The 16,504-nt window shown below is 37.4% G+C and overlaps 1 pseudogene; it reads right to left on the bottom strand.

Moving 5' to 3' along the window:
* Positions 1-5,799: 5,799 nt before the first annotated feature.
* LOC136226616 (protein ZINC INDUCED FACILITATOR-LIKE 1-like) overlaps positions 5,800-16,504 on the bottom strand; it is a 42,615-nt pseudogene continuing 31,910 nt past the window's right edge.

The raw sequence follows: 16,504 nt of genomic DNA, 5'->3' as shown, positions 1-16,504 counted from the left end.
GAGCGCATTCATCTCCAGTGCGATAAGATGTTGCATTATAGCTTGTCGCATTGGAGCGCATTCATCTCCAATGCGACAAGATGTTGCACTATGGCTTGTCGCATTGGAGCGCATTTCTCTTCAATGCGACAAAATGTTGAATTACAGCTTTCAAGTATGAATTATTCATTACCATGTTTTTGTAGGTGGTTGCTCCAAAAGAAGATAAAGGTCGAGGGACCGGGAAAGATGAAGTTAAGGAAAATACTCGAGGAGGTATAGTTCCAACCTGAGGTGGAGGCACAGTTAGAGGTAAAGGAGTAGCACGTGGAACAAAAGTAGTACGTGGAAAAGGTAAACGGGTTGCTAAGGTTAGCAAGTATTTGAATTCGCCGTGGACCGATCCATTAAAGTACACAGATCCAGTAGCATTATATGGTGGCCATATCAAGTCCGAATTTGAGGAAAGACCAGCTATTTGTGATGTTGATGATCAGCGCCACCGAATAGATGCATGTTTGATAGAGGAGCTAGAATCGTGGATCAACGGGCCTGAATCAACTCAGGGAATACGTTTGAAAGGTTTAGAAATATACAGTTTGGATGCAAAAATTTTCAATACACTTCGGGATGTGGGGACGTATATCTGGAATGAGGTAACCTTAATCAATCCAATATATCCTATTCATTTGTAAGTATGTGACTTTTACTGTATTAAATGTTTACATAATCTTGTTGTAGCATATCAATGGTTGGCTGTATTTACTGAGACGACAGTCAGTACAAACTGATGTGGCTGCAGAATGGACTACTGTTGATACTGACTTTGTTGGATGTATGTGCCAAGCCATGTTTGTGAGGGGGTTCAATGAACCGGGGTGGGATAGTGAAGACTATTTCGTACGAAGAGTAAAAGGTGATGCAGATAATTTTGTACGCCCTTGGCACACAGTGAAGAGAGTGTTTATTCCGATAAATTACAAGCAAGAGCACTGGATCCTAGGAGTGTTCGAGTTGCGGTCTATGCACTTATATATATATGACAGTCTTGTATCAAACATGTCGGAGCAACCTTTGGATGCGGTTCTCCAAACACCCTTGCAAGTCATTGTTAGAGTAATGGAATTGAGTGGCTATTTCGTAGATGGACGGGAAAATGTGCGACGGATGATCACTTGGAGTAGAGTTCCAGGGGTGCCACAACAAATGTCCGGCTCAAATGACTGTGGCGTTTGGACTTGCATAAACGCACAATTCTTAAGTGGATTACATGATCTCCCGCATGACGACTCTTATGTATATCCATACAATTCTACGGATGGCGCTTTCTTTCGTTTACGACTTACGGTTGAGTTGTTTCATGGACGTTTGTTAGACTTCAAATGATATTGTACTCTGATTCATGATGTTGTTATATATGTAATATTTATGCAATATTTGTTATAAACCCTGTCGCATTTGAATGGAATGCGCTCAAATGCGACGCGAGGTATTCACAATGAATTTGCTGAACCGCATTTGAGCGCATTCAACGCACAAATGCGACTAGGATTCTTCTAAACCCTGTCGCATTTGAATGGAATGCGCTCAAATGCGACGCGAAGTATTCACAATGAATTTGCTGAACCGCATTTGAGCGCATTCAACGCACAAATGCGACTATATTTGTTGTACACCCTGTCGCATTTGTCCCCAATAGAATCATACAAGCACATGCTAAAGACAAATGATATTAATCAACTGGATCATAAATGCTTCGAGGTAGTAGTGTTAGAATAACTTGCTGAACTTGAGATTACATTAGGAAGCCGAGTAGTGTTTGGAAGCATGGATGGACAATTCAAACGATTATGACCGATGCTTTCGCATCTGCTACACCTTGTGCGAATTACATCTTCACCCACAGATGGCCTTCTTTTTTGACCTTTTGGTCGACCAGCAGACCGTCCCTCCTTCTTAGGAGGAAGCACTTTCATAGGATTCTCGTTCACTTTCCATTCTGATTGATGACCAAGTGGATATATCGACTCACCCCATGCCAACTTAACTGACTCGTTGGTGTAGTAGCGATGTACCCACCTATAGGCGTTATCCATCCTATATTTGGAAGCAACTTTGCATACGTGTTCACATGGAAATTGGGCTAGTTGCCATTTCCTGCACGTACATGTTCCTGCATTTAAATCAACAAGTCCCCCCTTAACCCGATCACCGATTTGAAAGGTGTGATTATCCACAGGGAAATATGAACAACGTATCGCTGCCCCTACATGCTTTATCATCTTTTCTTCCGGCTTCCTTGCCAAATAGCCCACACGTTCTCCTGCAGCAGCATATTAATCTCGTAAATAATTACGTATGTATAAATAAAATAAAATAAAATAGAATACACATTTATAACCTGCTTCTGTACGTCTCTCGTAAAACCATTTTTGTAGTGTCATACGTATGAACTCAACCAACATTGTGATTGGTAGACGTCTAGCCTCCACCATTAACGCATTGAATGATTCTACCACATTCGTCGTGATAATGTTATATCGACGACCACAGAAGAATGCACGGGACCATTCTCTTTTCCAGCTTGCAGTAAATATTCGGCAGCACCGGAATGTAGTGAACGAAGTGTTGCAAAGGATTCCTCAAAATCAGATACCCGATAGGATTTTGCACATTTCCAAAACGCCTCATCTATCTTACGAATTCCACGAAATTTAGCCTTAACATTTTGTTGCAGATGACGTGCGCACGCCCCGTTAACAGCATTAGGAAAAACCAAACTAACTGCATGTATAATGCTTTGGTTCCGATCTGATATAATGGCTATATCTTCAACATCATTCAGACACTCTTTCAATTTGTTGAAAAACCAGAGCCATGATTCATTACTTTCTTTCGGTCCAACTCCAAATGCAACAGGAAAGATCATTTTGTTCGCATCAATACCAACTGCAATGTATAATATGCCGGGATATTTACCTTTTAGAAACGTTCCATCAACGGCAATGACAGGTCGAATATGTAGTTTAAAACCTCTCAATGATGCACCCATAGCCATAAAGAAAAATCTAAATTGATCATCATCATCTGTCTCGATATGTGTCACGGTACCCGGATTTGTACTTTTCAACATCTCACAGTAGTCCGGCAACAACATGAACGATTCCTCCGGCGAACCACTTTGTGCTCCCAATGCCCAGTGTCTTGCTCTCCAAGCTTGCATATAAGAAAGATTAACGAAAAAATATCGTTCAAAATCGAAAACAATATCCTTTGGTCGATGCACCCGATTTTCCAAATCAAACCTGCTTCGGAGTAGTATCCCTGCAACACGTTTCCCCGCTTGCCTATGGTGCGGACATATCTGATCTCTCCCACAAGCATGCATGTCCATACCATCTATTCTTGAAAGCATGAACAAATTGGAACCTGGAATGACGATCTAGCCCTCCATTTACATTTGCCCACATCCTTACATTTCACCTCAAACAAAGACTTGTTTGATTTGTAAACCTTCCATTCAAACGAATTTTCAATTGCATATTTTCCAAGTGAATCTTGCAATTCAACTTTGTTTGAAAATATATCATTGACCCTCAAAGTAGTACCTCCGTTTGATTGTTTAGGTGCAATCATATTCACGGGCGCATCGCATGGCTTTGGACACCATCGAAATGGATCAGTCATCCTTTTCATTCTATCTTCATCGCCATCATCATATGGGATACGTTGGACGCATTTAGATTGCTTAACTGTTTCGTGAACACTTTTAACAGGAATTTCATTCTGAGTGGTATCTTCATTCTCCACATTGTCACCATTATCGTAACAATAATCATTATCATAATGCTCATCATAATGATCGTGATTATCATTATTCATATAATCATCGATACCATTTCCACAATCGTTGTCATCCTTACCATGTATAGGAGCATCCAGTTCGATGGTGGGATCATTACTTACTACTTCCGTTGATTTGCTTTGACCAACATGTCCATCCTTGTTAGGTCGCAATGTTGAAGCTTGTATTGTTCGCATGTTTAGAGTAGCATACAATGGAATCAAATCGGTCGGATTCATTCGGCAGTACTCTATGAATCCCATGACATCTCCATCGTCATCAATATCTGCTATCCCACCACGCAGTTTATTTGGACCATATGTCGCCTGCATGGACATTTGGAGATCATACGAGGTTGAGTCAACGTGGAGTGCACCATAAACTTTCTCTTTCAACTTTTGTAAGTCAATATCTATTGGCAAAACCAACAACTTCGCTTTACCACCCACGTATGTCATCACTTTTCCTTCTGTAGTCCACAGTCCGTTCCAAGATAAAAAAACACGTACACCTCTCTTTGGTTGACATACTTCTACATTTAGTAACATGGACACGTGATCAAAACATAATAAAGCCAATTCATATGTAAATGATGCTCAAATGCGACATGATACACCAAAATGCGACTCAAATGCGACAAGCTATACCAAAATGCGACAGCCAAATGCGACATGCTACATCAAATGCGACCGCCAAATGAAACCGCAAATGCGACATGGATATGAATGCGACAAGCTATATGTTAGTCCTTGTCGCATTTTATTCTCTGTGTCGCATTTGAGCACCGAATGCGACACATCGGGAGACAACGGCGGAATCGGAAAATGTCAAGATTCAAGCAAATGTATTCGAAAACCAACTGTGTATTTCTAGTAATGTGTATGAAAAATGAGGGAATGATACTTACATGAACTTGAATGGGGTATGGATATCTTTAGATCTTGGGTTGAGTTGATGAATTTTCCTGTGAGAATGTGAAAGTAAATGAAAGGGAAAGAGGAGATGGTTGTTATATGAGAACAAGTGTAGTTTTGTCCAAAATGTGTTTATTTGTCTAATTTGGTAAAATGAAAGGAAAGTGGGTTAGATATGTAAAGTGGGGTTCTTCATTGAGTTAGATTAGTAATTATCCCTTATATATAAATCAAATCACAACTTTATATATCCCTTGCAAATTGTGATTACTCCGCACCTATAATGACCCTAATCTCAATAGCTATTCTCTTACTTCTATTATCTCATTACCTAAGTTCAACCATTTTGATGTCTCTAAAGTAACATTATTGACTTAGGTGTTAGAATATCTCTTACCCTACAATTTGTCACCTTGAGTCTGTTGAAAAAAAAAAAAAATAACTATTAATTTTAAAAAAAATTAAATAAAATAAATATTTAAATAAATAAAGAGATAAAAAAAGTCAAACAAGTTGTGCCATGATTTATAGGCATAAACCATGGCACATATGAAACCTTGACTTTTTCAACTAATTAGTTGAAAAAGTGTACAAGAATATGGAAGAAGTGAGAGCAATCTAACTTTGCAAAATGTGAGGCAAGGTTTTGCATTGCGAGTTTGAGAGAGTTGAGTGTTTTGAGGGTAGTCCAATTATTTGGGAAAAGACAAAAATAGTAAGTTAATTATTTCGGGGTATTTTTGGAAAACACCGAAGTGATACTATTTTTGATTTTATCTCAATGTAACTCTAGAAAGTTTTTAGAGAACACCCTCTTATACATCTCATAAATTCAATAAAATTATCTTCAAGTTTTAAGCTATTGTTTTCTTAGCAATATACTGCTTGTGCTTTGAGATTTATTGCTTCCGCTAAATTGTCGCAATCCAGAAAAATTCCTAACAGAGTCGGGCTAGATTGAAACACAATACATTCAATTCATTGAAGATTTATTATGATAAATTTATCACTATATAATTTATTTAAAAAAATAAACCGTAAATTAATCTAATGAACGTATCATAATTAAATAATAATTCAAATTAAGTAATATATATATATATATATATATATATATAGTACTTTTTTCATATTACATGTTCAATATATTATGAGCATTTTCGTATATATTAGACATGTAGATGCTGATGCCTCGAATAACATTTACCAGATTTTTTGTAAGTTAAATTTTACAAAAACTACATTCAAATTAGCATCTGAAAGGTGCTAGGGTTAAGGTAGGCAAGCAATAAATACAATCAATAGTCATTTTGAGAATTCATTAAAATAAGGCTACCGGTAGAACTAGGAAAGGCTTGAGCGTCATCAGAATACCAATTACCTCAACCACATTCAATATGAAGAAGACCACATGGTTACCTGCATATATATAATATAATATAAAAAGTATAGTGATAAATAACTAAACCAAAATATTCAAGGACAGTAAAGAAAGCATTGCAAGTACTCAAATGAAGAAGACAAATATTTTTGAACTAAAAAGTATATCTGCCATAACTATAATTATGTTAGTCTCTTCATATGAAGTATTAAACTCTGACTTCTAAACGAGAGTCACTGATCAGGTGAAAACTGACGTTTATAACTAGTACATTATATGATTATCTGTTTGCGTCAAATGTAAATTGAGCAAGTTCATCAAGTAATGGATTTGGAAAATTAATAAAGACCGTCTTTATCTATTCTAAACCATTTAAATGATGGTATTTTACAACTAATATTATGGCCGTTAAATTCGAAAACTTAACATAAAAGACTCAACCTTGACCACTCCAATAGAAGGAAACCCCTCCATTGTAGAGTTGCTCGAAATAATAACTTTAATTCTTGAAACGTGTGGTTTTAAAGTTATTTAGTTGTTGTTTACTTAAAAGAGAGCTCTCTAAAAATGATGATTTGGAAAACCGAAAAACGTATAATTCTATGGTAAATGTGGTTCTAAATAACTTCAATTCTTTGGACTTTTCCATTTTGATATCATAAATGGTCATTTTGAGACCCTTTACTTTTATAAGTAACCATAATATTAGTAAAAGCAAAGTTGAGTGACTTTTATGTTATTTTTGAACTTTAATAGTAATGATGTTAGTAAGAGCAAAGTTGAGTGATGGTCATGGAGCCTATTTTACCCTATCCTTACATGGATAAGGTTGAAACCCAACTAAACACCCAGTAAGAAATACTATAATTGTTACTCTATGTAATGTATATGTACAGCTGTAACCATAATTTTAGGTAGTAGTTAGCTTTTTGCCTAGTTAGTGAGGCTCTGTATAAATACATGTACCTTCCTCATGATCAAATAGAGTTTTCTCTCAATCTTGTATATCTGATTACACTCTAAAATAAGGAATAGGAATACAATAGGACCATAATCATTATAGTTACTATTGTAATGCAAATACTGAGACATGGAGGGCTATTAATACCAATGCATGCTATTTTAGCAAATCTAAGCAAGTATTATAAGAATTAAAAAACTGCAGCTATTACATATACATTATTGTATAAACAGATACCATTGACTTCCTTAACAAGCATTAATCACAATACTTGATCAAGTAGCATACCTGGAAGGAACGCAGCATCTTGACGCTTTTGCGCCCATGAAAAACTGTAAGCACCAAATTAAGGTATTTACTTTGTATTTTGAATTACAATATTATGTCGCAAAAATATTTATACTTCAATTCATCATGTGAACATAGCTAGCTGTAATAGAGAAAAGTTTAAGAAGAAATCTAAGGAGCAATTATAGGATTTTGTAATTAGTGTATCCATATTAAACATCCTTATCAAATTTTGTTTTAGAAAAAGTTAAGAGTAAGGTTGGTTTTCACTGAACATATATGTTCAAACAGGAGACTAGATAGCTTATGTGTTTACTAAACTCTACCAAGCCAATTATATATGTAATAAGGTAGACATGATTAATATCTATACTCCAGCTTGAGGGGACTGACAGAATGTTAGGTGAATTAGGCTAGATATACAAAATTCTAGATGTAAGAACAATAGTTTAAGTACAAGTTAGATGGAAGACTTATATATAAACTCTTGTGCTCTAAGCTTTCTAAATGTGACAAAAGGAGAAGTTTTATCCCAAAATAACAGACAAAGGCCACCTTGAACCTGATAATATCTGAAGTTGGACAACCCAAGCTCAAAACAATACCCCGAATATACCCTATTGCATTCTCTAGTATTTAACATTGCCAAAAAGCCTCCCAATTTTTTACTACATCAAACTATAACGAAATTAGGACACTTACATGGCACCACCTCCTGCTGGACCAACAGCTTTAAAAAGAGATACAGCCGTCATAGCAATTCCATTAGCAGCTCCTCTTTGGTGCTGACCCTGATGTACAACGTGCAACATTTTATTGTGGTTACATATTTATATGCAGTAATCTTAGATAATATTTGTCCTATGGTACATAAATGACCTTTCTAACAAAAATTTGAATTACATAATAGAGAAAATGAATAGAAACTTACCACCGCTCTGTTTTGTAGAATGATGGTACACGTAATAATTGAAATCTATTGCATGCAGAAAAGGCATCAAAACGTTAGAAGGAAGAAAATAATCATTGATATAACGAGGAAGAGTCTGGAAAAGGGCAATTAGGCCAACACAAGAATAACTTAACAACATCCGTTCATCAAATTGTACAGCTGTCAAATGAATACATTCATCTTTGTATGGAATTGAGTAAAGCAGTAGGCGGTGGAGGAATTTAAGGATCTTTCCTAGTTGAGATCAAATATGTGGTAAAGTTCACGATAGAGCAGAAGGAGCAAGCTCCTGTGGCAAACGAAATAAATGATATCAAGGCAGTTGCTCGAGTATAGTCATGGGTCAGATTAGTAAAGGAGATGGATATATGAAGGTAGCATCAAATTGATTGTTCTGTTGGAACTTCAAATCCACCTGATTTTTGTCTGGAGCATGTGCATTGGCTGGAGATGTTTCTGTGCTGGGAAGGGAGCTTGCAGTTCACAAGAAAGAAGACTTACAATAAAAAATCTAATTTTTCCAAAACTGCGCCAAATTCTTCATCAACGTTCAATGCACTGAAACCAAAATTCAGTACTCGCTTTCATAATCCTCATCGGGAGTTTAAAGAAGCAAACTTGAGGTTAGCACAGGTGGAAGGAAATTCTTTTCGTTACCAAGAGCTAGAAATTACAGATTATGGAAAGCCCTTGCTTATTGATACCGGTGTATGAAAGTTGCAATTAAATGCAGAAGCAAACTTTCTTTGGGCAAAAGCAAGGGACTGATAACAAGGGAAAAACTTCTCATGTGGAAGGAAAAAAAAAATAGGAACTCAGGTCAATCTAATGAGCCCAAAAAGGAAACTGGAGCAGTGCCACTCAAGTCAAATAAAAATCTGGATAGGGAGAGAATGCAATTTAATTTGTCCAGCCAAAGAATAGTTCGCAACAAAGGAGCTAGACATGCTAAATGGTGCTAACACCCACAAGGGGAATTGCCGAAATTACAATTTATCCCTATGAAAAACAACAATGAAAAGAGGAACCTAATGGTGACCGACTGTTAAGAAATAACCAGACTGACTATATAAATCAATAATAACAAGAGATAATGAAAATATAGAGCAAAGGCTCTTCTTTGTTTGAATGAAACAGTGACAAGGTCTCCTTCTACAAAAGGAATACCTTCACAGGGAAGCAGCCCCCTATGAAAGTTGGAATCCCCAAAATAATTAATACCAGCCTGCCTCCTAACAGAAATCCACACCTTTATTTAATACCCTTGCCTCACTAGCAGACAACCCTTGTTCCCACTACAGACAACTGACACCTACTCCCTAGCAAACTTCCACATTGTGTAAACCCTTAGTAGTCTGGCCCCCTCCTCCTTGTCCACTTTTCTAACACCGACACTATTTAAAACTTCTTGAATCTGCAGATGGCAATTCATATATAATGAAGGAGTTGGGCCTGACAGAGGAAAGTGGAGATGGGTACAAAGGCAGGATTAAGAAGAATTTGGGTTGGGTTGGGTTGGGTTGTCGTTCATTACTTTTATTTTATCTCCTATGTCAAGGTACAAATATTCTATCTCACACTACCTCTGTTTCTTTTGCGAAGTTGTTGATGTTTCCACATCAAAGGAGACAAATTGAATTGTGGTTTGCAACATACGAAAGGGACTTGATAACACATTGCACATGTGTTCCATTCTGACTTCAATGAAATCGAATTGCTAATGTATGCGAGTGGCAACTAGTTTGAAAATGGTGGAAAACCTGAGATCATTTTTGGTTGTTCTATCAATAATTAGCAAAGGTTTGAACTGGGAACTTAGCCATGGTGATTCGAGTCTCACAAAGCTATTAAATTATGTGTATTTGATTTGGTGTCCTCCAACCCTGGAACGAATTCTGTAGGAACCTATAATCAGATTCTTATAATTCCAAGTAGAGTGATTCAAGGTTGTCTTGACAAGTTTGGTGTCTGTTTTGCATTTGAAAGGGGAGCCAAATTTGAAAACCAAATATGCATAAGGGTACAAAGTTTGGGTCCCTGCTATGGTGGGAATTAAGGAAGACGTATTAGTAGGTACGTTTGGGAATTTAGAGTACAAAATATGAAGCTATCTGATTTTCCTGTAACAGTAGGTGATTACTTGAAATTAATTGGTGCATTCAAGGATAGCTATATAATGTGGACTTAAAAAATAACTAAATAGAGTTACAGCACTCACAGAAAGAACATTTTTCGCAATTGATGCAAAATTTAGCACAAGGCTAAGGGTGAACCCCGACAACATGGCAATAAATGGATAACTTGTCAACAAAGGTATGGATATAGCCTGCAGATAAGTAATTGTACGAATAGTTAGGCAGCAATAAGTTTAAAGAAAAAATCTTACAAGCTTTCCAGGACAGCAAATAGTTACCCCAGCAACCCGAGCAATTCTTATAGGGCCAAGAAACCTCTCCAGATATGGATATAACGAAAGTTGAAAGATAAGAAGGCTGAAGCCTGGTAATAAAAGAATTCGTTAGTGATTTGTCATCATATGCGTCTTTAGTTATATACAACAAAGACTATCACCAAAAAAGAATGAATGCTCAAGGTTATTATGTTTTTGTTCACCCAAATATGTTCAGAGCAACTAAAATGCAAACGAGCAAGTTATAGATCAATTTCACCTAACTCACTCCAAAAGGCATCTCAAATGAAGTGATTGCCTCACATATAAAGCAGCCATATGACTCAATAATTTAGAGCAATGTGGGATACTTAACAACAAATCAATGGCAAACGAAAATCTTGAACTTTCATTTTTCTTTGTCACAATACTATTCAAATTCATTTCATTTTTGTAATATAGTCATTCATTTGTGAAGATTTTGTCCAGCTAAAATCGCCCATGAGGCATTAACATGGCAAATGTGATCCTTTTTCTCCACATCACTCGTCTATTTTAGGGGAAGTTACTAGTCCATGAAAAATGAATTGCTAGTCAAAGAAAAATCTTCATAAAATAAGATAAAAAAACATTCCATTATTTTATAGAGGGGAAGTTACTGTCAAAACATTAAGTAAAGAGAGGTAAAACAAAAAATAACTATTAAGCTATCTGTTAAATGTTTTTTTAACTTATTTCCTATATGTACCAGCAACACACAAGGAAAAATATTTTTCTTGGAAGAAATTTTCAAGGGTGAGCTTCCCATGTTCGAGAACCAGAGCAGGCAATAAGGTATAAATAACTAATAAAAATATATGTCACTATGAAACATATGCGAAAGTTACTACACACCTGTAATAGCAAGGACGTTCCCAACATCCGCAGTTGAAAAGCTCAGGCCCCCAGACTTTTTAGGACTAACAGCCCATAATGAAAATATCTGCATTAAATCCATTAGGCAAAACATAATCTAACTAGACATAATCATAAGAAAACAAAAATAAAGTGTTTAGTCTACCAGTATCTCTCCAGGAAAGACGAAACCAGTGATCACTTATTTAAGTTCCAGTCAAGGTTTGATGAGTTAACTACATAAGGACAACAGCATTTGGCCTCCCTGCCAGATATTCCTTTTAATACTGAATTCGTTAGATGAAAAACAGTTGAAGCAACACCGTTCAGTTTGATTCTAAGAGATTTCAGCCCAGTGGTTGTGATCTTAGTAAAAATGCATAAAGTTTGGCAAAGTTATATAGCAGTCCTGGGTTGTACTGTGCTTGAAGTGGGTAGGAACATGAACATGGTCAGATGCTGCTGCTGATGAGGAACAACTAACTGCTGTATCAGCAACAGCATGAGCAATGGAGAAAACAGAAAAAGATCTCACTTTTATTTTGAAAGGAGTTCAATAATTGCTATTAGGAAAAGAATTGTTAAAGGAAATAGATAAAAGGAATTCCATCCAACATTTAAAAATCAGTCCACTTTGAAGTATATGTTGATCATCTTGTTGGGCTAGGAATTAACAACAACAAATAAGTTTTAATGTAGTAAAGATACCAATCATTGCTCTAATTACGGGTGTTAATGAGCCAGGGTAGTTCGCAAAATATTCGAGCTCGTCTCGGTCAAAGCTTGATTCAAGTGGGCTCAGCTCGAGTTCGGATCAGCTCGAGACATTAACGAATCAAACCCGAGCTTCCCGAACAGGCTCTATTATTTTTTTAATTAGTATATGTATTTCATTAATATTTAATTCAAAATAAAATAATTAATAACGATGGGCGAAAAAAGAAAATGAGTAATTAGTATGAATTGTGCCTTTAACTATCGGTTTAAGCTTTTAGTTCAATTGGTTTCGTGACACTTTTCAACATCAATGTTGTATGGGTTAGCACAAGACTTGATTACTTGGTGACCAAATCAAAATCTAGCCCTTTCTCCATTTATATCATTTAAAAATAACAATAAGCAAATAAAACAAACGTAGAGATATCTCAAATAACTTTAGTGATATAATCATATTAGGATCTATATTTTATGTCAAGAAGGAACATTGCATGTTAAAATTACTGCTAAAATATACCTCTGTGTAAGCCATGTCATGAAGTGAGAAAACACAATAAACAATGATAGATGAAATTAAGGGCCAATTCCTTATGAGCGCTCCAGCATCAGATGGTTTGCTTCCTTCATTGTCCAGTCTCCTTTCATTTCCTTTAGACCCAACAGATGCAGTTTCCACAGCATCAATTGAGTCATTGCACGATAACCTATTTTCATTGTGCTTATGCAGTGTTTCCTGTAAATTTGCAAAAGTTGCCCACCATTTATAACATTATCAAAGGCACCATCCAAAACATGCACAGGTATGAAGAAGGTAAACGTCTTGCAATTTGTTTTACAATTTCCCTATTCCTGAGGGAAAGTCTACTTTTAACTCAAATAAGGAACCCAGAGACCTAATAAATACATGTCCTGAATAACATTTCATGAAAAAATTAATCGTAGATCATTGATAGAGAATGGTATAGTTGGAATGAAGTGTAATTTAGGAATTAAGGCATATGCGGTTTTTGGGATTAAGGCATTGGATTAGAGTTGGGGAGAGAAAGAGTTGTTGGTTATATATATGCGGGGAAGAGAAAGAGAAAGTTCTTGGTACTATATACATGAGGGGATTTGATTGGTGAGGAGCAGCTTTTGCCAAATCAATATTTTGGGTCTCAACTTGTAGCTTGGAAAGGGTAATTGGCTTTATAGCAGATAATAATTTTCATTATTATTATTGCTTGATCAACTAAGTAAACTACACCGGTATTTATCCTCAACTATACAAGTCTAATTCATAACCACTACTGTAATACAGAAAATACAGTTTGACTAGGACTGTACAAACTCCTAACTGATATATTCATGAGGTGTCGGTTTAATTACTAAACCGACTCCTATCCTCATTTCTCCCCCTCAAGCTGAACAGGATGGACACAAACTGTCAGCTTAGTGATTTTGTAAAAATGTCACCTGTTTGGTCCTTCGTGGAAATGTATCGAACAACCATGGCCTTAGATCATACCTTGTCCCGAACAAAATAAAAATCAATCTCCAAGTGATTTTTTGAATTATGGAACACAGGGTTAACATGTGTAGCCAACTGAGCTCCGATATGGCAAAAGCAAGAGCCTGATACTCTGCCTCTTTAGATGAGCGGGAAAGAGTACGCTACTTCCTAGAGGACCAAGACACCAAATTCGGACCCAAAAATACTGCATAACCACCACTCGACTTCCGATATAGCGATCTCCTCCCCAATCCACATCTGAATAGCAATGTAAGTGAGACACCGGTCCTCCAGTAAAGCTAATTCCATGTGAGGATGTCCCTTGCAGATAACGCAAAATGTGTTTAACCGCACTTCAATGGGTATTTGACGTAGCATGCATGAATTGTGAAACCTTATTAACAGCAAATGAAATATCTGAGCGAGTGGAGGTCAAATACTGTAAGCTACCAACAATACTGCGATACAAAGATGGATCAGTAGGATCGGCCTGGAGATGCTCAGCCGGGTTCGCAGGGCTAGAGATCAACCTACAGTCTCCCATATGTGCTTTAGTCAAAATAGATTGAACATACTTGGATTGATGTAACAATAACCCAGTTTTTGCCCATGTAGCCCTCAAGACCCAAAAAATAATGCAAGGTGCCCAAATTTCGAATGGCAAACTTCGATTCTGGGAACGAGCTCAACTGTGCAATCATATCAGAATTGTTCCTTGTGACTACCAAGTCATCGACATAAATAAGACAATAGAGACGAACCTTACCCGAGATCAAGAAATAAAGTGAGGTATCCGTTTTAGATCCAACAAAACCAAACCGAAGAAGTTTCGATGTAAGTTTCTCATGCCACATACAAGGCAATTGCTTCAACCATACAAGGATTTGTGTAACTTACACACCAATTGAAGATGAAGAGAGTCAACAAACCCCGGGGTTGTACCATATAGACATCCTCATGAAGGTCACCATGCAAAAAAGCATTCGAGACATCAAGTTGCAAAACTCGCCAATGGTGACTCACTGTAAAAGACAAAATTAACCGAATAGTCGTAGGTTTGATAACTGGGCTAAAGGTATCGGTGTAATCAATGTCAGGTCGCTGGTGAAACACCTTAGCAACCAAACATGCTTTATTCCGTTCAATTTTTCCATCCGTCATTGTCTCTGTCTTAAAAACCTCCTCTTTCATAACTTTCCTCCAATGTTCAGACTTAGATGCTTGCAGATACGTAGACGGGTCAGGTGCAGCCTGAGGAACCAGCACTTTAGGCTTATAAATTCCATCCTTTGCACGGGTGATCATCGGATGACTAAGCGGATCAATTGGAGGCATAACAGGGGTAGGAGACAGAATAGGAGCAGACGGCAGTTATGTAGCAGGCAACGGGATGTTGGCAGTCGAGGTTGACCTGTCTGTGTCTGCACCCGTGCTAGTCACCGATTCCGATGTTGATGTTATGTCCAACAGTGAGATTGGTTCGGCCAGAGGATTTGGGGTCACAGGAGAAGCTGGCTGAGCAGTATTGTTAGACAACGACTGAACTGGGAAGGTAGACTGTTGATCAGAGAAAATAAGCTGATAAGTAACCTGAGGTGCTTGCAAAAGTGGCGTAGGATCATGGACATTCTGTGCACACCCATTGAGAACATGGAAAGGAAAATCCTGCTCATCAAAACTAACATGACGCGAGATGTACGTTTTGGAAGACACAGTATCAAAACAACAAAACCCCTTGTGCAATTTACTATATCCCAAGACGACACATTTAGTAGACCGGGGAGCTAATTTGTGTGATGCATAGGGACGAAGTCAAGGATAACATAAACACCCACATACACGCAATTGAGAATAGTCTAGCAAATTATTAATTAGATATAGTTAGTAGTTAGCATTTAAGGAAGTAGTTGGGGAATAAGTAGTTGGGAATTAATTGTTGTTTGTATATATATATATACTTGTAATACCTTTGAGATAGATAAGAAAATACACTTTCTAATAACCCTTGTGTGACAACATGGTATCAGAGCCAAGCAGTTTGTGTTGGTAAATTTGTTCTCTGTTGCGTTTCTGAGAACCGGTTAACGGTGGTTAGGGTTGAAGGTCGAATTTCAAACACCTCCGTTTATCTAACCGCCCCCTCCAGTAGCCTTCCCTGCCGCCGATCTGTCAGGTCGTGTATTTCCGGCCACCAGAAACGCCGCGCGTTGGCCCCACGCGCCACCGCCGACTCCGACGCGCCACCCACTCGCCAGCGCGTGACAGCTCCGTTAGGCGCCGTTCTTCCTCTGCCGGTCTCGCCTCTTCATTTCCGGCCCATCTGTGTGGTCGGTTTCCCTTGGTGATAATTCCGGTCAGCCTCCTCCTGTGTAGTAACTCCGGTTTGTGTTCGATTGGACCCATATTTCTGATCTGGTTTGTCTTTTCAATTGAGGTTGACAATTCTGATTCTCTTTGGTCTATTTTATCTTATCTTGGTTTTTTGGTTAAAATATCAGTAGTGCATTTACTGTTCATTGAAATTTTGTGGTAATTGTCATTTGCTTGGATTGACAATGACTGAGGAAAAGGATAAGAAAGTCATGACTGAAATTACTATTGGTACCACTCGAATTACGGATAGAAAATTGACTGGAGTTAAGGATTACACTCAGTGAAAACGTACTATTACAGGGTACATTAATAGTGTCGAT

Source organism: Euphorbia lathyris, chromosome 4 (assembly GCF_963576675.1).
Source record: "Euphorbia lathyris chromosome 4, ddEupLath1.1, whole genome shotgun sequence".
Lineage (NCBI taxonomy): Eukaryota > Viridiplantae > Streptophyta > Magnoliopsida > Malpighiales > Euphorbiaceae > Euphorbia > Euphorbia lathyris.
The sequence above is the reverse complement of the archived record's forward strand: the minus strand, read 5'-3'. Positions and strand labels throughout refer to the sequence as shown.